This window comes from Nomascus leucogenys, chromosome 9 (assembly GCF_006542625.1).
Source record: "Nomascus leucogenys isolate Asia chromosome 9, Asia_NLE_v1, whole genome shotgun sequence".
NCBI classification, from domain to species: Eukaryota; Metazoa; Chordata; class Mammalia; order Primates; family Hylobatidae; genus Nomascus; species Nomascus leucogenys.
Genome location: NC_044389.1, coordinates 27929719 through 27951817, shown reverse-complemented (window position 1 = coordinate 27951817; position 22099 = coordinate 27929719). Strand labels below are relative to the sequence as shown.

The 22099-nt window shown below is 35.4% G+C and overlaps 1 long non-coding RNA gene across 1 annotated transcript in view; it reads left to right on the top strand.

The window, feature by feature from the left end:
- Positions 1-8456: 8456 nt before the first annotated feature.
- LOC115836629 overlaps positions 8457-22099 on the top strand; it is a 34701-nt gene continuing 21058 nt past the window's right edge. Inside the window, exon 1 of the long non-coding RNA XR_004031629.1 lies at positions 8457-8555. This is a non-coding gene — a long non-coding RNA (uncharacterized LOC115836629). The remainder of the gene's footprint in view (positions 8556-22099) is intronic.

The following is a 22099-nucleotide window of genomic DNA, read 5'->3' as shown; positions in this document are numbered from 1 at the left end:
AGTTTACTAATTTTAGAATCAAGATTGTCTACCTGAACCCCGAGGATGGAAACCGTACCTTTCTGTGTGTGATAGCAGGACTTTGCCATTTTACCGTCTTCATTAGCATCACTTTACTTTTGAGGGACCCTCCTGCCCAGACAAATGATTTGTTCATTACAGAAACTTCTCAAAGACCCATCTACCCCCTCAATAGAAAGTATCACCAGACATCAAAGCATCAAAGGTCAGTTTTCTGTAAAATTACTTTTGTTACATTGTCCCTAAAAAAAAAAAAAGACAAGTTAATTTAAAATTACCATTTCAGTTTGAGCCCTAAAATTATTTGAATGCCTCCACCAATTTCTGAATGATTTTATCTTGATTCTTACCTAATCCTAATCAAACCCCATTTTGGAAAGACCTGCCTTAAATCAAATTTCCAATTTTCAAATTTGTGACCTTGCTGTCTCTTTTCTGATACACTGGCAATACTTCGCTTTTCTTTCTGCAATAAGCAATAAATTCAGCTTTGCCTTTTCAATAAGTTATTGGTGATATTTGGGGAGTCAGCTTTTGACAATTTCAAACACACAACTCTTTTCTTACAGGTGTATTCATATATTGCCATCTGAGAAGAGTTCTGTCTCTTCTGACTTGCTGCTCATAGACCCAAGTAGAGTTGCTTGTCTCCATTGCAGAGCCAGCATCTGGAAGGTTCATGTTTACTAGCCATAGCAAGCAATTACCTGGACTGCTATATTGAAAGCTATGAAACATTTCTTGGAAAAGGTCATTTTAAGGGGAGGTATTTGGGGAGAATGATCCACAAGGCAAAAGAAAATTCTGTATGAGCATGTGCAGGTTAGAGGTAATGTAATTTTGGTGCCCATATTAAAGGTTGTGCTTGTGAAGTCAGAGGCTGCTGAAACAGAGACATTTGGAATTTGTATTAGGAAACATTTAGCTTGTCTAACTGTAGTTGCATAAAACAAACTGTGAAATCCCCCTTCTGACACAATGTCTGATTCTTATACTCTTTGTTGTCTGTCACATACATTGAGATCTCTCTGGGTGTGATACAATATTTAGGCCCTTCCTCTTCCTTTCTTAGCTCAGGAACATTTCCTAAACCATGTGCCACAGAACACTCATATATTCTGGGTAATCTTAATTGATATTAAGAAAAATATGCAATATTATATGCCTCTTTTTGAGATTCAAATTGAAAATTCTGTCTCAATTTGAGATTGAGAAATTCTGTCTCAGTTTGAGAAAATTCTGTCTCAAATTTTGAGATTCAAATTAAAAAATCTGTCTCAATTTGAATTACAAAAATAAAAATAAATTTTGTGTAGTCCAGCATGTTTTAGAAGTATTTGAAATGCCTTAAAAAATTTTTTTTCCTAGTGACATTTTGCTGACCTCTTGTGTCTCAAGTGAAACAGTTTGGAAATGCTCCCCTAGTCTGTAAGGACAATATTAACAAGCCTTATCTCGTCTCTCTTTCCACTTTATAACCTGTTAATACTCCCCTAAATTGAAATGCCTTTTCTAACTTCCACCCTCTCTGCCACAAACAAAATGCCAAACGAAAAAACAAACAAAAAACCTAAGGCATACTTATCTTCTTTGCATGTTTTTGCCACCATTTTGCCTTTAACATTTTTAGATTTTTTTGTTTATTTAATCCACCTCCTGGCAAATTACTGTTGTAATCTTAATGAGGTCACTTCCCTAAAACCAACTGCTATTCTTTTGTTGATTCTCCTATGGCCAATAGTTCTCATTTAAATATTGCCCCAAAGATTTGAAATGGTTAAAAACAGGATAATAATTGAAGGCTACTTTGTACCCAAATCCAAAAGTTTACCAATTGTTCTGTTTCCTGTTATCCGTTATATCCAAACACATCGCCCAATACAGCCAATCAAAGATTCTTTAAAGAAATCAAATGACAACATTGAAATTCACTAGTAGAGGCCAACATAGACATTTCTGAAATTTGAATATAAATTTTCTATTATGAAAGAACCGGGAAAAAATATAAATCTAAAAATTATATTTCTTGTCAATTTATAGAAGTTTATAGGCTTCAAAATAAAAAGTCATAAATATTCAAAATTAAATATTTTTATCTTTTAGAGCCTGATGAAACTAAACATTATCTTGTCTTATTATTTGCAATCATAGCTAAAGAGGTTCTGAATATTTACATAGAGATGAGGGTTCCTTTAGCAACTTCGTACCTGGGCTGTCTTTCATGGAAATAACCACAATTCCTTCAAGACCTCAGAAGGTATAGATCAATGTGGAATCTCTGATTTATTTCATTTCCAAGAACAGACAAAGTATTAGAAGGACATTCAGGATTATCGAAATAGTCACAAGCCTGACCACTCAACAAATTTAGGCAACAAACTTTCTGGGGACTGATTCTCAGTTCCTGGAGAAAATTCCCAATCAAAATTATATTCAAAAGCCTCCTACATAGTTTTACCAATGATCATGGCAGAAATGCAATGATAGTTGAGGGAGAAAGAGGACTGAGATGTCCCTGGTATCAGATGATAGTCAGATATAGAGAGATCACAACCTGTAAATCTGAAATCAATTAAAAGAAACCTCCATAAACAGTTAAATTTGACACTGCCTGGGGAAAATTAATTATACATGGATGAGGGCAGCAAACAACATAGCTCATCATTCTGTCAGATAGTAGCACTAAAATATTGTTGTCTTCTTGCAAAGCTCAGATATTCAGTGTGGTCACTGCTATTGCCAACAGGCATGTTTCTTGACCATCCCACTCTTTAAAATCTTGTAATTTATCTTTCTCCATAGACTTCTGTGACACTTGAACTACAGGACTGGGACATGGAATCTATCAAGTGACATAGCCTTCACAAAATAATATTTTAGGACTCAGTATTTTTCTGTAGTGTAGCACATAGGTATAGCCAGTGCCTGCTAGGATGGAATTTCACAGGTTTCTTTTAGTTATGCTTCTTTGGTCGGCATAATGGTTTTGAGGTTTATTCGTGCAAGTGCATATACCATTACTTTGTTCCTTTTTCTTGTTGAAAACTATTCCATCATATGGATATACCAAATTTTGTTTATCCACTTACCAGTTGATACACATTTGGATTGTTTTCAATTTTGGGCTATTATTAATAATACTGCGCTGAATATTTAAGTACAAATCTTTGTGTGGACGTGTTTTCCTAACCCACCAAAGAGTAAAACTACTGGATCTTACGACTTTTAAAAAATTGAAAAACTGCTTTTCCAAAGTGTCTATACCATGTTACATCCTTGTAATGTATAAAGCTTCTGCTTTTTCTACATTTTCATCAGCATCTATTTCAAAGTATTTTCTATCTGAGCACTGCAGTAGGCACATAGTAGTATCATGCTGTATAATTGCAACAGTTGTTTCTGTAATGACTAATGATTTTTAGGACTTCTTCATGTGCATATTTGCTATTTGTATATCTTATTTGGTTAAGTGTTCATTCAAATATTTTTGTCCATTTTCTAATTAGATTGTCCTCTTATGGTTGAGTTGTAAGAATGTATTATACATTTTGGATAAAAGTCTTTTATCAGAAATATGTTTTGCAGGTGCTTTTTGCTTCTCTGTGGCTTATCTTGTCATTTTCTCAATAGTGTCTTTTGAAAAACAAGACATTTAAATTCTTATGAAGTCTGGTTTATTATTTTTATTTATTTTAGGTATTATGCTTTTTGTCTTATATCCAAGAATTTTTTTCTTAATCCAAAGTCACAAGGATTATCTTCTATGCTTTATCTAAGAAGTTGTACAGTTTTGCACTTAAATTTAGGGCTATGACCTATTACAAGTCATTTTTGTTTGTGGTGTGAGGTAAGGGTCCATGCTTATTCTTGCCATTTCCCTACAACGTGAATCTCCAATTTCTCTAGAACCCTTTTTTTTACTATCTTTTCCCTCATTTAATTATGTTGGCACTTGTGTTGCAAATCGATTAATCCTATATATGTGATTATTTCTGTTCTGTTCCATTGACCTATGTGTCTACCTTTATGCCAGTACCACACTCTTGATTATAGCTTTCAGGGAAGCTGTGGAATCAGGTCATGTGTCTTCTAAATTTATTCTTCTTTCTTCAAAATTGTTTGGCTATTCTAGGTTCTTTGTATTTCTAGCTGGTCAATTTTTATGAAAAAAGATTTATTTTGAAATAATTACCCTCTTAATGGTATTTAGTATTCTAATTCAACATACCTTTTTTGTTTATTTAAGTCTTTAACTTTTCTTGTCAATGCTTTGTAGTTTTCAATACAAAGGTCATTCACTTTTTAATTAAAATTTATTCCTAAGTAGTTTATTTATTGCTATGAAGGTTTTAATATCTGAAAACCAATGAATGTCACATGTCATATTAGTAGAATAAAGAATAAAAAATACGATCATCTCAGTAATCTCAACAGAAGCCAAAAAAATTAAAAAAAAAACATCTATTCATGACAAAAACTCATTTTATATTTTATTTTCTGTATACTATGGTGAATGAAAATGTTTTCTTAAATAAAATTAGTTTTTTATGGATTTGGATTTTTCATTACTAATACATACAAACATAATTTTGTAAAATTTTATTTTGATTTTAAACTTTTGATTTTTGTATACTTATATTGCTACCCACAACCTTGCTACTCACTTCTTTGCTCTAGTATTTTTTTTTTTTTTTGGAAGTGTTAGGAGGTAAATTCTTTGGGATTTTCTACATGTAAGAACACATTTACTGTGAATAAATGCACTATTATTTACGTCTTTTAAAATCTGAATGGCTTTAATTACCTAGAGTTTCAATTGGCTAGAAACTGCAGTACCAGTGCTGAATAGAAGTTGAAAGAGATAGTATTGACTTATCCCTGCTCTTATGGGGAAAGCATTTAGTCATTTACCATTTGTATGATACGTGCTATAGTTCAGTTTTTTTCAAGATGTCTTTTACAAGCTTGGGTAAGTTCCCTTCTATTTCTAGTTTCTTGGATTTGTTGAGTTTTTGTCATGAATAGATGTGTGTTTTTATTTTTTTAATTTTTTGGCATCTATTGAGATTATTGAGATGATCATGTCTTTATTCTTTATTCTATTAATATGACATGTAACATTAATCGGATTTCAGACTAAACGGACATTGCATTCCTGAGGCAAAACTCACTTGACCATGTGGTATAATCCTTTTCACAAGTTGCTAGTTTCAATTTTCTAATATTTGTTAAGGACTTTTGTATTTATGTTCATGAAGTATATTCGACTGTGGTTTTCTTGTGATATCTTTGTCTTGCTTTGGTGTCAGGTTAACAAAATGACCTCACAAAATGAGTTGACCTCGTAAAAGTTATTTTTTCCTTCTCTGTTTTTTTGAAAATGTTCGTGTAAAATTGGTATTTTTTTTTCTTAAATGTTTTCTAGGCCGGGCGCGGTGGCTCACGCTTGTAATCTCAGCACTTTGGGAGGCAGAGGCGGGCGGATCACGAGGTCTGGAGATCGAGACCACGGTGAAACCCCGTCTCTACTAAAAATACAAAAAAATTAGCCGGGCGTGGTGGCGGGCGCCTGTAGTCCCAGCTACTCGGAGAGGCTGAGGCAGGAGAATGGCGTGAACCCGGGAGGCGGAGCTTGCAGTGAGCCGAGATTGCGCCACTGCACTCCAGCCTGGGCGACAGAGCGAGACTCTGTCTCAAAAAAAAAAAAAATGTTTTCTAGAATTTACTAGTGAAGCCATCTGAGTCTGAACTTTCTTTGCAGAAAGATTTTTGAGAATCAATTTCTTTGCTTGGTATAGATTTATCTCATTTTTTGTTGCTCGAGTCAATTTTGTTATTTTTTTCATTCTTGAAGTTTGTCATTTTTATCCAACTATTCAAATTCTCAGCATAAAGTTTTTCAGAATGTTCACTTATACTACTTTTAACTTCTATAAGGATTATTGGGAAGACTTCTCTTTTGTTCCTGATTTTGGTAATCTGGATTTTTGCTTGTCTTACTAAATCCTCATTTAGATTTTGTCTTATGAGGCTCTCCTGTAGGATAATAATAAAATCATTATGTCTGTATCTGTCAATAGCATCCATTCATTGTTAAATAATTCTTATTCATCTTCATGCAGGAAATATTCTTTTCTCAGGCCAATATCCAATAAGGCCTGCTTGTATTCAGTCTATTACTGTTCTGCTGGCTCCCCTTTTAATATTTCTACTGTTAGTTATGTTTTACCCTGGAGTCCTAAGTATACAGTATTTGCAGTCTTCTAATATCAACACGCAGGACACCTGCAGGCTCATCTATAAAAATTGTATCACCTTGAAACTCATCCAGTGATTATTTTGATATGTTATGACTCTTGGGCATGGGGCCAACCCACAAAATTGTTTTCTCCTTGATTTGCAAAACAAAATTTGGAGCAGCTGACCCATTACTATTTACTTAGGCCTGATACTAACAATTTATATCCAGACTTACTGGGATATTCTAGTAAACTTATAACTCAGCTGTCTTGGGTTGAAAAGTAGCAAATTATATTCTTCCTACCAAAGCATATGAAGATCCATTCTCATGTAAACACATTTATAATGCCAGGCTACGCTGCCTCATGAAGATCAAGGTCAAACTGTATCAGCCCTTAGATGTAAGGCCTGTGTGTTTCCTGAATCCTGCGTTCAACTCAGAAGATCTCAGCCCTTACAGAGAAGGGGTAGTGTTTTCTGAAATGCATACTCATTAGCTCAAGAATTGGCTAAATATACCAAAGGACAATTACCTTAAGTCAAGGTGACTGATATGGTTTGGATCTGTGTCCCCACACAAATCTCATGTCGAATTGTAATCACCAGTGTTGAAGGTGGGGCTTGGTGGGAGGTGACTGGATCATGGGGGTGAAGTTCTCATGAATATTTTAGCACCACCCACCCTCAGTCCTGTATAGTGAGTGAGTTCCCACAAGATCTTGTTTAAAACTGTGTGGCACCTCCTCTCTAACTCTCTTGTTCCTGCTCCTACCATATAACACTTGCCGACTCCCCCCCCTCACCTTCTGCCACAATCGTAAACTTCCTGAGCCCTCCCTAAAAGCCAAGATGCCAGAATCATGCTTCCTGTATCGTCTACAGAAACATAAGCCAACGAAGCCTCTTTTCTGGGTAAATTACCCAGTTTCAGGTATTTCTTTATAGTAGTACAAGAACAAACTAATACAGTGATGTTCCATGTGGCCTGAAAATTCAAGGAAGACCCAGCTGTTAAACTCACAACTATAAAAATACAGTCACATCATAGAATTACAGGCATATGCCAACTTCCCACATAGCCTGCAATGATAAAGTATCTCCAGCATTTAAAGCCTTTTGATCAAGGCTCTGCCAGATCTCTTCTTCTCATTATATCACTCCCCAAATATCCATCTTACAATTTCCATTTTCAGTGTGCCAAATCTGAACACTTTTTAAAATGTAAACTACTACCTACTCTCACAAACTTTAGAACCTCTTTCCTCCTCTCTTCACTTTTCCAAAGGGGGAAATAATGTCTTCGTAAGTTTCACAGCATGAAAGAGCAAACAGAAAGCATGCAATCCCTATAGGCAGGTAGTCACATGTCTCACTGAAAAAGAGAGAATGGGGCTAGATGAGAATCATATGAATTTAGTCCTCTCTCTCTGAAGAGGAGCAATTGAGCAAAGGAAGCCAAGAAATATTTGCTAAGAAAACTCTCCCTATATGGAAGAAGACATTAGGATTGGGAAAGAAACATTTCCTCCTAAAGTAATTCGTGGTCTCAAATTCTCACAAATAATTTTACTCTTCTCTTTTTGAAAGGTTGCCAATCTTCAATTCTGGGTAAATCCCACTGTTGACATTTTGTGTTCTTGTTTTTAGCCTGGAAAAAAAATCTGTTAGAAAAAAAGAACTAATTAATCTACTGAATCATTAACTACGTTTTTGGGTTTTGTTTCTGTGATAATGTTTTATTCTCTAAAAGATGTCTATACTGTGATTGTTATTATTTGCCTACTGCATTTCAACTGTATTCTTTCCTATTGTGGCTGATTTCCTCAGTAGTACTCAGTATTTATATTATTCATCTCCAGTGTTAGCTTGCTACAGAAATCATTTGAAACATGTTTCATTTTCCTCAAATACCCAGGTACTGAAATACACACCTTAGATGACTTTCATTTCTTCAAAAGTTTTCACACTTGCCCTTTTCCTCCTTTCTCAGAGAAGGGGGTTATTTTCCTCTTTGTAAAGTCAACCCCTTCATGAATGGCTAGATCCCCTTTTAACTTCTTTTAGTCCTTCTACTTCCCTCTAAAAGGACAACCACTCTAATGTGCTAAATTTGTATCTCTTTTTTTGCCTTGTGAATTTTTGACATATGGCATTTTATTACATAATCTCACTTTTTCTTATTTGTTTCCTTTTAGTGCTGCTTGTTGCTGATGTTTCTGCCCAAACATCATCAAATGTGGAGAAGAAAGAACACTCAGATGTGCCCTGGAGACTTTCCTTTTATTTTTAAACATGTACATCCGGAAATTATGTTAGAGTAAGTTTCAACATATTCAAAATCATGTCATAAAATGAATGTGAGAATTATTGACAATTCTGAAAAAGCTTGGGTTGTTACTGGGTTAAGATGTGAAAGAACCCACAGGTTATTTTCCTTTTCTTCTTTTCTGCCTCACTGTAGGTTCATTGTTACCAGCCCTGTAAAAACAAAACAAAAAAAGCAAAAAACTGTTTTTGATAATCAGGTTCAACCATCTCTCCCCTACTGTAATAGTTTGTTAAAAACATGCTTCTGGCAATGTGTAAACCTAAATACTATGCAGAGTTTTCATTATCCTGCAATAGGAGCGACCACCTGAAAATAAAGCCTGCACAAAGGAGGGCAAAGCCAAGTTGTGGAGAGAGAATGAACGTGAAAGCAGCGCTCAGCCAGAGGGACACAGGCAGCCTCTGGGTCAGTGTGACTAGTGGGCCTGAAGCTAGATTCCTTTCTTTATCTTTTTAGTTATATGAGTTAATGAATTTGCCATATTTGCTAAAACTGGCTTGAGTTGGCTATTTAACATCTGAGAATAAAGTGTCCTGGAAAACAGAATAATTGGTAGTAAGAGGGAATGTTTGGAATTTGAAGACCCAAAATGTGGAATCAATTGATTCAAGATAGGGTGGGTGAGAGGGAAAGAATTCCCTCAAATTGGGAATTCTTGACAATCTTTTTGTAAGGAGCAAAGTGTTGATTAGACCAATGACTACTGTGCTTAAAAAACAGACACTTGATTGAGTAACAGTAGGAAGCAGGATGTGTTTTCTAATGCTTAAATCTTATAGTATGGTATTAGAGGAAAGAAGATCTAAGCTTTGGTTTCAGCCATCCTAACTAAAAGAAGACAGGAAAGAGAATGGTACAGTTTGCTGTGGCCAGCAATCCATGATGAGTGAGAATTAGATAATCATGCGTAGTGGGAGGTTGTACTAGGTGAATTTTTTAGGTTATTCTTTCCCTTCCTCCCTTTCTTTCTCTTTCTTTCTTTCTTTCTTTCTTTCTTTCTTTCTTTCTTTCTTTCCTTTCTTTCTTCCTTCTTTCCCTCTTTCTTTCTCTCTTCTCTTTTTCTTTCTTCTTTCTCTCTTTTTCTTTCTTTCTTCCTTTCTTTCTTTCTTTTTTCTTTCTTTTCTTTCTTCTTTCCCTCTTTCTTCTTTCTTTTCTTTCTTTCTTTCTTTCTTTCTTTCTTTCTTTCCCTCTTTCTCTCTTCTCTCTCTTTCTTTCTTTTTCTTTGTTGTTTTATTTTATTTTATATTCAGAGGATACTTGTGCATGTTTGTTACATGAATAGATTTTGTAATGGCGAGATTTAGGCTTCTAGTGACCCAGTCACTCAAATAGTGAACATTGTACGTAATAGGTAATTTTTCAGCCCTCACCCCCTCCAACTTCTCCCATTTCAAAGTCCCAAATGTCTATTATTTCTATTTTTATATTCATGTGTACCCATTGTATAGCTCCCAATTGTAGGTGAGAATGTGCAGTTTTGATTTTCTGCTTCTGAGTCATTTGACTCAGGATAATGGCCCTCAGTTCCGGCTATGATGCTTCAGAGGACGTGATTTCATTCTTCTCTATGGTTATACTAGGTAGATGTTTTGCCTCTGGCAGGGTAAGGAGTAATAACCACAATCATAGATGCCATTGGGAACAGAGGAAGCTTGTTTCCCTAGCTCTGTGTGAAAGCTTCCTATACTATGTAATCTTCCTGACCAAATGAATTGCCACTCACTCTTTAGTCACCCACTATGATTTAGTCTGGTAGCAAAATGCAAAATATACTTACGTCATTATCTAAGCCCAGTAATTTGGAAGCAGATGCCTAGAAGGAGGCTATTAAAGACCAAAGTGGGGAAGAACACCAAAGTCTGTAGCTAAAATACAAGGATGCAGGATCCAGATTAATCAGCTCTAACATAACAAGATTGCTATCTTTAGTTACTTGGTTGGAGAGTTGAGAGATTGCAAACTTGCCAGCATCCTACTGTGGTTTTAAGAAACACTTTATTACTGGAAAAATCCCAAGCTAGGTAAGTAAGAAAGGATTCATATGATATTTACTCCTAAGGTTTGAAACTTGAAACTATCCACACAGGAAGTGAGTTGGGAAAGCAACATAGCTGCTCAATTGCTCTTCCACATAAGAGTAGGAAGAGCAATGAAAGGGTGAATTTTCCAGTGAAGAGAAGCAGTAGAATTCACTTTGGTTGACCAAGAAACATTTCACTTCCTTGGCAGGGAATCCTTGCAAACCATGTCTCGGAAGTATGATAGATGCCTTATACATTGTTTCTCCTTCTTCTCCTTTCTAAATCGGAGTTTTAGTGATAATTTTCCTGTTTTAACTTCATTAGTGTATATTTAGTGTGCGGAGGTGGTTAAATACGTTATTTAGCTATGGCTTTTTGCACCTTGAGGTCATATCTAAACAGACCAGTCTGCAGACTGCCCAGAAAACCTTGACTTAGAGAACAATGTATTAACTAAGATTCAGCTAGTCACCCTCTAGAGGAAAGGATAAGTGAGATTTTGCTTATGAATGGGGCACTTGCATATTGCTGGGCTGAGAGTTTTTGAAATTTTATGAATTGCAGAAAGGGCATTTATGACTACCAGGAAGTGAAAGGATAGAATTACTGAAAGCATCTGCTTTTTTTTTTTTAAGACAGAGTCTCTCTGTGTTGCCCAGGCTGGAGTGCAGTGGTGCAATCTCAGCTCTCTCCAACCTCTGCCTCCTGGGTTCAAGCAATTCTCCTGCCTCAGCCTCCCGAGTAGCTGGGACTACAGGCACTCATCACCATGCCCGGATGATTTTTGTATTTTTAATAGAGACAGGGTTTTCGCCATGTTGGCCAGGCTGGCCTCGAACTCCTGGCCTCAAGAGATGTGCTCAGCTTGGCCTCCCAAAATGCTAGGATTATGAGCCACTGCACCCAGCCCAAAAGCATCTACAATTGTTTTTTCACTCTGCCCTCCACCATTTATTTTCAGAAAAAGTGTCTCTTCTGTTTCATATGATTTCGATAAGCTTGTTAATCAAGATGGTTTGACATTTCTAAATAGAGACAAAAGGATATGGTCTGTTCTGATCATTTTGTTAGAATAAGACATTTACTATGATGTTTATAAGGTAATATAGTGTCCTTGTGCAGTGCACAACCTTTATAATTAAACACTATGACAGTGGTTGTGATATATAGCATTAAGGAGCCTCAGGAACACCAAAATTGAGAAATTGCCCTGGATTGAAGCATAGTGTTCTGAGAACACTAAATAGCTTGGTGCAACAGGGATAAATTATATAGAAAATCTTGTAACATCCTCTTTTCCAGATAACTGAGATCATGGTGTTGAACATCTTGTGGCTGTAATCAGAAGGTTAGACTTTACACTGTAAGCAGTGTTGAGCCACTAAAGAGACAGAGTCTCACTCTGTCACTGAGGCTGGAGTGCAGTGGCACTGTGTCAGCTCACTGCAACCTCTGTCTCCTAGGTTCAAGCAATTCTCCCGCCTCAGCCTCCTGAGTAGCTGGGATTACAGGTGCTCACCACCACGCCCGGCTAGTTTTTATATTTTTAGTAGAGACGGGATGCTGGCCAGGCTGGTCTTGAACTCCTGACCTCAGGTGATCCACCCACCTCGGCCTCCCAAAGTGCTGGGATTACAGGCGTGAGCCACCACGCCCAGCCAACACTAAAGATTTTAAGATGCAAGTTGTATAATCAGAGCTATGATTCATAGAGTGAGGAATATAAAATGAAAACGGGAGAAACTGAGCTAATAAGTATTGTTAAAGGCCTGGGTTATGGGGGACAGTGTTGAAACCTCCATCTTGTTTTGCTAGCGTTGTTAATACCACCAGTAGTGTTTATCTGACATGCATCTTGCTCGGGGTTTTAGGCCTTGGCTCTTGTCTAGAACAGAGAAGTTTTTACAGAGGAGTTTTTAGAGAAAAATATGTTGGTCTCAAATTATTTATCTCCCAGAAGTTTGCTTCTTTTTTTAAAATTTCATTTAATTTATTTAAAAGACAGTAGAAAACAAAAAGTATGAACATAACAGTTTCATATGCTTATTAAAATGGGAGATAAAAGACAACTTATATACAAATAGTTTGGTAGAGGCTTTTGCAGTAGAAAACTGGAAAGAAAAATATAACAATTACATGGAATTGTTAAGTCAAGGATCTTACCCAATATCAGGCTTTATTAAATAATGTCAAAATTATAAGCCATCGAAAAGTGCACATGAAGCAGAGATCTGGGATGTCAAGGACAGCTGACTAGGTCTTGCTACCCACATTGGACATGCACTTTTGGCCCAGAGTAGATGAGGTCTGTAGGTGAGGCTTATGGGATTTCTTATACTATGAGGAATCTTAAAGAGGTACTTTACAGACCAGAGTTGTATAGTTCAGGCAACACTCTTCAGAGAGCCTTATACAATTGACCCCGGGTTTTATTCACTCTAGGTAATTCTTAGCCACAGAAATCTTCCTACAGGCCTTTTAGAGATAAGGAATATGCTTAGCAAATGTCATTAGTTTACTTATTTGAGAAAGTCCATTTGAAAAGGAAATTACTGTCACCTGCCTCCCCTCTTCCCAGTTTCACTGACGTTTTCCACAGGGGAGCAAATGGATTTCTGGCTGCTTGTTGCTTTAACTCCTTACTTTTTTTTCTTTTATCTTTTCTTTTTTTTTTTTTTTTTGAGATGGATTTTCATTCTGTCACCCACGCTGGAGTGCAGTGGCACGATCTCAGCTCACTGAAACCTCCGCGTCCTCAGTTCAAGCGACGCTCCTGCCTCAGCCTCGCGAGTAGCTGGGTAACTGGGATTACAGGTGCCCACCACCATACCCAGCTAAATTTTTTTATTTTTAGTAGTGATGGGGTTTCACCATGTTGGCCAGGCTGGTCTGGAACTGCTGACCTCAGGTGATCTGCCCACCTCAACCTCCCAAATTGCTGGGATTTTAGACATGAGCCACGGCACCCAGCCTCCTTTCTTTCAATAGTATTTCAGAAATATGTTGAATAAATGGACTAAAATGAATTTTATAGTTACAGCAATCTGATAATAAGTATGGAAAAAGTCTGTGAAAGACCAACTGACCTGGGAAATAAGATGGCTTTCCTGGATGAGAATGAAGTGCAAGATTTTCCAGTCCTGAAATAACCAATAGAAGGAATGCCAAGGAATTGGCCCTTCTCTTACTCTTTAGCATATTGACTACAGCTTGATTGACTGGGCTGTAGGTATTAGACAATTTTAGAATCATTACATAAATCAGCATGCCTCTCACGTTAAAAAAAAATTTTCTTTTACATTGATGAATGCTTGTCTTCCTTAAGAAAAAATAAATAAATATCTACATCCTAGCAAACATATGGTGTGTTTTAAAACTGCTAGCAAATAACCTGCATAATTGGACAGCCCATTATCTTGATTATTATTATTACTTAACACAGATATAGCACTTGCTTCAAATGGCATTCACTCAAAGTAACTGACAAGCATTAATTACTTAATGTGTTCATGTTCTTTATGGAGAAGTTAAATATAGTTGAGTGTATATCTGAGGACACCCACATAACACACACACTCCCAGGATTAATAGAGAGTCCAAGGAAATGTCTGTTGATTGCTGAATGTGTATATAATAATGTCTATGTAATTCCCAACAAATGGATATCAGTCTTCATTTCGGGAATATACTTTCAGTAACAATGTTTATAATCACTTAGCCACAGTTTTAGTATAAAAATTATTTTAGTCAGAAAGTTCTTTACATTTAAATTTTTGTGATAATTTTAACCCATTTTTCTTCTGGAATAACATAGTATCCTTATGTTGTCTTCCGTGAACAATGCCTTCACGTGCCCCCATATTGGTATCCTTGGTGTCAGAGCAAATAAATTGAATAAATAAGTAAAAGACAAAAATCCCTTTTCCACTTCCTAAATATACATTCATAAGAGACTAGAGGGCCAGTGTTATCAATTATTTTCTTCTTTCGCTCAATGTATCAGCATATTCTCTAGAATGATGTGCATGTGCTGATGAACAAAGTCAACTTCCTCCTCTGGGTTAGTTACAGTGTGTACCCAATGAGTATCTCGGGTATTTTTCCTATCAACATGGCAGAGCGCCCAAAGACACCTGGATTTAATTGCCCTTACCTTCATTTGTCAATATTTTCTCTAACTTAGGTGGAAGTTGTTATTCTGGGTCACCAAAGGATCTGTCGGGATGTGTAGAGTGAAAATAGTAATAGTTGGTGGTTATTCATTCCTTGCTTATTAGGATCTCTAGATCCAAAGTCCCTAACTTCAAACTCTCAACATAGGCATCGTACATCTAAGCTATTTCTGTCTGAATGTACCATGTAGACCAATCTATGTCACATATATATTTATGACACTTTAACTGAATTATTACTGTCTTACAAGTGATCAACATTGCAGTTTACAAAAGATAATAGAAAAGATGAAACTTTCCCTCCTGAGTCTCATCTATTACACAAATCTGAGCTAGATAGGCAATAAATACTATAGGCTGCCAGAAGGGTGGGAAGTAAAATTATGGTAGTGCAATAAACCAGGGTGGTATGGTCAGTCCCAGAGGAGAGGCTTCTATAACATTGAGAGATAAGGTTTACGTATAAACTAAAGTGTTCCACAATCTATTCTAATATCATGTCTATTTTATTCTGGTGTTCTTTCAGGTAGCTTTTACTCTGTGGTGAATTCTTTTTAATTAAATTCTAGTTATAATTTGAAACCATCTAGGCTTCTTCTTTTCTCTGAAAATCTGATGAAAGACATGGGTCTTCTACACAGATAATGCACACATACAAATAAGTACAGAATTTTAGATATTTATGTATAATGCCTATCCAAAGACTTCGTAAATGATTCATAAAACATATGTTAAAAACCCATTCTTTATACAATGTAAGAAAAAAGAAATTTACTATTTCATCTAATGCTGATAATAGACTAGAAGATTTGTGCCTGAAATCAATTATTCTTTTATGATTTAGTTTATATATAATACCTCTCATTCTCCTAAAGTGTTAAGGATCTACAACTTTAATCCAAGTGTAGTATTCTATAGTTTTATATATTTTATACTATTATTCATTTATCTGCTTATAAAAACTCTGGTAAAAATTTTGTGTTAGAAATAATGCCAACTTCTGAAATGCACTTAATACTTTGTACCAAGAGAACCATTTTTATATTTCACTTTTAATGCTTTTCACATTCTGGAAGTATTGTTAAGATCCTTTGTTTTTAAAATGGACATGATTGAGGGCAACTGTAATCTATGCATGTGAGACTACAAATGCAATAGCAGCCCTTGTGAGAACATCCATGTGTATGAGCTTTGTAGCTCTTACTTTAATTTAGAGAGTCTGTGCTCTACTTTGCCTCCTAAATGTTTGGATTTCTTGAATTTCTTATTTGAAAGAACTACTCCATACATAATGGCTATTCCTTCCTCTGAGCTACGTGATTGTACAAAAATATACCTACTGAAAAAATGGGAATAAAAATGCAGGAGTTATAAAAGGCGTTGGTTAATGTATAATTATATAATAGGTGCTATTAGAGTGGAGAGAAGTATTAATAGCTATTCCATTTATCCATTTATCTATTCCATTTATATATTATTGGTGTTAAACAAGCCATCCCAAAACTGAGTAGCTTGAAACCGCAACTCATTATCTCTTCTGGTTTTGTGGTGTGCCTGCTTTTAGCTAGGTAGTTTCACCTGGGATCACTCAAGTGTTTGTAGACAGTTAGCAGCTGGGACTGAAGTCATCTGAAGGATGGGCTGGGCTGACCATGGACACTCCCTATTGGCTCATTGCTTGGCCGGAGTTGCCAATTGAGCACCTCTGTGTTATCTCACTCTGTGTGATGAGGGAATCCTCGCATCACAGTAGTTGGAATTCTTACATGGGGTCCTAGGGCTCAGAGATAAAAGGTGGAAGGATCCAGGCCTCTTATAAAAGGCTAGCCCATAACTAGAATAGTTTCATTTTGCAATGGATAAAGCAAGCTGTAGGCAAATAAGGCCAACCCAGATTCCAGGAGAGGTAAATAAGACTCCACCTTTTAGTGGAAGGAATTTTTGAAAATGTGCTTTAATATCTTATAGAAGCCATTTAAATAAGTCCCAGAGATGAGCAGCATTGAAAAGCTGTAAGAACAGGGATTTCTAATATTATATTTTAGATTGTTAACCTTGCTGTGATGTGTTCAGTTACCTCTAACTCCCAGAATTTTCCTTAGGTTGCCACACACACATATATAAAAGTTGTGGATAATTAAGGGTGAAAGTATTTAAAGGAAGCATAGCTTGTCTCACATTCACCACTTCGTTACTGAAAAAAGAATGGCGTCCTATCAAGAAGACTGTGTCCAGGGCATTCAGATCATGAAAAGCGGCCAAATGAACAATGAGACATGATGGGGTACATAAAGAAGTCCATATAAATCTTCATCATATAGAATCTTAAACACAATATAAAATATTTGGGAGTTTCTGAAGATCCCAGGTAAATCTTGTTCATACCAGTTGTTCCCATACTAATTTAACATAGATTGGTCACACTTTCTCTGTCTCTCTCTATTTCTCTCTCATTTAATTTTTTCCTGACAACTATCAATATCTAACAGCTTCCTAAAGACACCTTGAAAAATGCTGCATAGTAAATATAACAGAGAGTGTGTTGATTTAATAAAGAAAAATATCTTTGGATTACAGCTTCTGAGATAGATTTAATAAAGGAAGTAGGAAACCAGCAGAATCATTAATAAACTTGTTTTAGGAAAGAAGGGGAGAAATTTTGCTAGATGGGATAGAAGAGATTCATCTAGTCCTAGAGTTTTCTTCAGCAGGCCCTAAGATCTTCCTGGAGATATGTCAGAGAGGACCAGGAAGGAAGTGGACAGAAAAGTAAGCAGGACTCTAGATTCTAATTTCCTAGCAAATATCCAAAAAAACTCAGTTTATACCTCTTCGCTGTGAAGAGTTAAATAATAGATTTCATTTGAAATGGTGATGGTGATAAAAGGATGAAGAAGAAAGGAAGGACAGGAGTGGGAGGAGGAGGAGGAGAAAGTTCATTCAAAAATTCAGTAGCACAATCAGAAATAGAACAAAGATCCTCTGTCTTTGAGACGAGGCTGTTCTAGTCTTCTACATGATCTCTAAGGAGGGGAAATTCTGAGATCAACAGAAAGTTAGGTTGTGGTCAGACTGTTGTCAATCTTACATTTTAGGGTAAGAATTTTTGTCATTACTCTTAAAGATTTAAAAAATTTTACAAATATATCTTAGCAGGAAACAGGATTTAATTTTTAAAGGAAGAAAAGGAAGATAAAATGCTAGTAGTTCAAGATAAAATTAAAGATAAAAATATTGCAATTCAGAAGAAAAATATTTAAATAGACTGGTTTATGTAAACAGTTCCAGCAAGAGGTAGTGAGTGATAGGACTCTATTAATTCCAAGCTGATTGACAGGTAAGCAGAAAAAGCAATACATTTTCTGCCTTGAAGTTCTTATGAAACTTTCTTAATGTCATTCTATCTGATCATTAACTCTATATTAAAAACATTCAACAACTTAATTTTAAATCCTGATTGTAGAAATTTGGTTCAGTTGCTGGTATTTATGTGTAAGTACTATATCTCTAAATTAATAATATTTACTGCTCTTTCTTTTTTAAAAATATTTTTTGTTAAGTTAAATTATGGCATCTTCTTAAATGCTTTTTATTAATTAATTGTTTACATTTATAATTGACACATAATAATTGTTCATATTTATACACAGTATGATGTTTCAATGGATGTATACATTGTGTAATAATCAAATCGGGGCAATCACCACATCCATCACTTTAAATACTTATTATTTCTTTGTAGTGACAACATTAAAAACCTCTTCTAGCTATCTTGAAATATACACTACATTGGTATTTGCATAGTCACCCTCCTGTGTTATAGAACAGCAGAACCTATTCTTCCTGTCTGTCTAAATTTGTACCCGTTGACCAACATCTCCCAATCTTCCATCATCCCTATCCTCCCGAGTCTCCAATAACCACTGTTCTACTCTCTATTTCTATGAACTCACTCTTTTGGATTCCACATATAAATGAGGTCATGCAATGTTTGTATTTCTGTGCCTGGTTTACTTCCTGTAACACAATGTCTTTCAAATTCACCCATGTTGCCACAGATGATAGGATTTAAATAATTTTGAGGTAGAGTCAGCCAGTGTTATTGGGTAATTTGCTGAAAAAGTAAATTAATTATACTTAGTACATTTAATTGTGTAGACAGTGTCTGAAACACAACACTTAAAATGTCAATGCCAGCTTTTGTAATGAAGCCAATTCTCTAAGCTCAAGTAGGATGGAGATGTGTCTGTTTTAGTTGGTATAATTTTCTCGGTGTCTGACACCTGGTAGACACTTAAAGTTATTTGTAGAATGAATATATGTTAATGGATGAAGTTGCTCATTTTCATGTTATTACACATTGTGTAATACATTATTACATTTTGAAAGTTTGTGTAATTTCATCATCCTCAATAATATAGGTTCTGTGAATGAATATGATTGGATAAAACAGAAACAGAAATTTATGTAGGATTGATCATATTATAATTGAAAATTACTTAGAAACTCTTCAAAGTAAATAAGTAGGTACACATCATGCTGTACAAGGTCATTTCTCCTTTTCTGCAAGCACATTCCTGTTCAGTCTAAATTAGTTCTTCCAATCAAGCAACTGATGAGGTACTTTTTACCATACTTGAATTTTCTGCACTACTATAAAGAAAGAATAACACATAATTAGAAAGCCTGGAAGAACATTTGCTAAGCCATATCTGTTTTTTAAATGATTTTTGTTCATTCTTACTCCACATAACTGGAAAAAAATATTTTCATGGTGAATTTGTGAATTTAATGCTTGAAATAATATAATCATTTATTATAAAGTACGACTTTATCTCTCTAAATAATTTTTTGAAATTGAGTGTAATTTGAATTTTTTGAATAAATATACCTCTAATATTAGACTATTACAATCAATACAATTATTTCTTGTAAGAAAAACCTGTATCAGGGACTAGGGTAATTTCTTATAATTTTGGCTATGCAGAATCTGACTGCAAATACCCTATCATAAATTCTGATTAGCAGTTGTAGATGTCTTTGATTAATAAGTGATAAAGTCATCGTTAGTTAATAAATGTCATTTATTTCACAGAAAATTTCTCTTTCAAATACAGGACTCATGAGGAGCAGAAGTCTCTGTCTCTTGGGTGACAAAAATATTGGGGCACAATGAACTCAATATGGTTTAGGAATGATTAGTTCTTTGATAGAGAGTTCTCCGAGGTAATTAATGTGCTTTTTCTTCAGGGTTTTAAATATCCAGCATGCTCTTTTGTCCACTTGATTAACCAGTAAATTAAATTTTTATGTAAGTCTTCTGACCTAGTCAATTTGTCACGAGTATACATTAATGGAGGGTAACAGATGAGGTTCTTCCTGACCCTCTGTACAAATCGCTGCACCTCATCTACTTCTACCAGAAGGAGCCTCTGCTTTTACTGACATATGGACCGTGTTGGAAACCAGCAAAAAACTAAACATTAAAACTGAGAAATTTTAAGAGAGTCTGTGAGGTTGCACAGTAAGAGAAGGCAAGACACTGAAAAGAGAAGGAATATGTTAGACGAAACTAACATAATGTCTTTCAAGGCAAGAAGCACTTAGATGTTTATTGAATGAATGAAGTGAATGAATAAATAAATGGCTTATGGGCTGCACCAACTTAATATCTGGATATTTTCTTCTATCCAAAAAAAACTGTTTTATTGTATTTTCTTAAACTTCCAATCATTTTAAAGTCACTGCAATCGTTTTAAAGTCACTGATTTTAAGAATTAGTAGGCCTTGTCTTTTAAAGTTGCATGACCTTAGGATTTAGGAGGAAAACTTGGAGTGGGCCTTGGATACTACTGATTAGAGCAGGTGAGTTACTTAGATATTTGAGAAAATGGACCAAGGAATTAGAAAAGAGGGTAAAGATGACATTTAGAAATAGCCTATGAATTTCTCCTCCACCCCATTCTTTATTTCCTTTCTTTTGCCTCTCAACTTTTCTTTTTCTCCTCCTTCTGTTTCCCCTGTTTGAAAATTGAGATCCTTATTTCCCAGGCTACAAACTCAGGCTAAAATTACGTATTCTATACTTCAAATATGTTACACTTACATAGTTCAGGGACTTCAGACCCTAATCATAATAGTTTCTTTAGAAAATGTTGCTTAGTTACAAAACTTGTCTTTTTATAACAAACACAACAACGTTCCTAGGCTGGAGGTGTTTGTGAAACAGATCGGTGGAATACCTATATGCTTTACCCTTTCTCGTCATTAAAATAAAAATCAAGATGTTCTAGTAAATTCCTTTCACTCATTACATCATTGATGGTTGTATTCTCAAATACCTGTGAAGAAAATTAATGAACTTTTACGGAGTACTAAAACTGTGCCTATCTTTGGAAACTAATGTTGCATTTAGCTTCAGGCATGATGGATTGATCCAGTGCACTGTTACACTGGAAAATGATTTATAAGAAGAAAAACAGGTGTCATTTTCTTTATGATTTATGGGTTTTGATCTTTAATCCTGAATTTTCATATCATTAGTCCTGAGAAAGGGATATTATAAGACAGGTGCAATGAGACTTCAAATATTTTCATACCTATAAATCAGTTTATTATCTATTTTTTGGTCATGGGTTTTATGATGGAACACATAATCATGATGGAGCACACAATACTTAACCCTAGCATAATTTCTCAAATCCATATATTTGCCAAATTGCATAAACATATGTCATGTTCACGACTATGCCAATTGTTATGCTCGAGATTGGTTTCCAGCCCATCCTGAGGTCTGGAGGGAGTGGGCGAATGAGCAGAAAGAACACTCTAGGGGCCGTAGGCAGTGAAAGACGATTTTATTCAGCAGCAGCTCTCATAACAGCTTTTTCTCACATTGTTCGCTACATGGCTGTGATAACAAGTGGAGTTATATGCCTGTGCTCTAAAGTCGCTGATATAAATATCCTACCTCAGCCTATCCTTGACCAAAGTACAGCCATGTCCCTTGTACCATATGTATATTCATATAGATATATATGTGCATGTAAAAAATCAATTTAAGTATAAGTGAAGACAGTAATAGAGAAATAGTTTATTTAAAAGAATTTGATTATTGAATACAAATAATCCCTTTAAATATGGGAGTTCACCTATGCTTTATAAAATGAAAAGGTGTTTAGGAATTTATTGACCTAGGTTCAGGAGAATTATCTTTCTCCTTCCCAGTGCCCAATAGGTTATTTTTTATCAATGAGTGAGTAAAATGTACAGTACTGTATAGAGACATCAGTCAGAAAGATTTTTCAAAAAGTTCT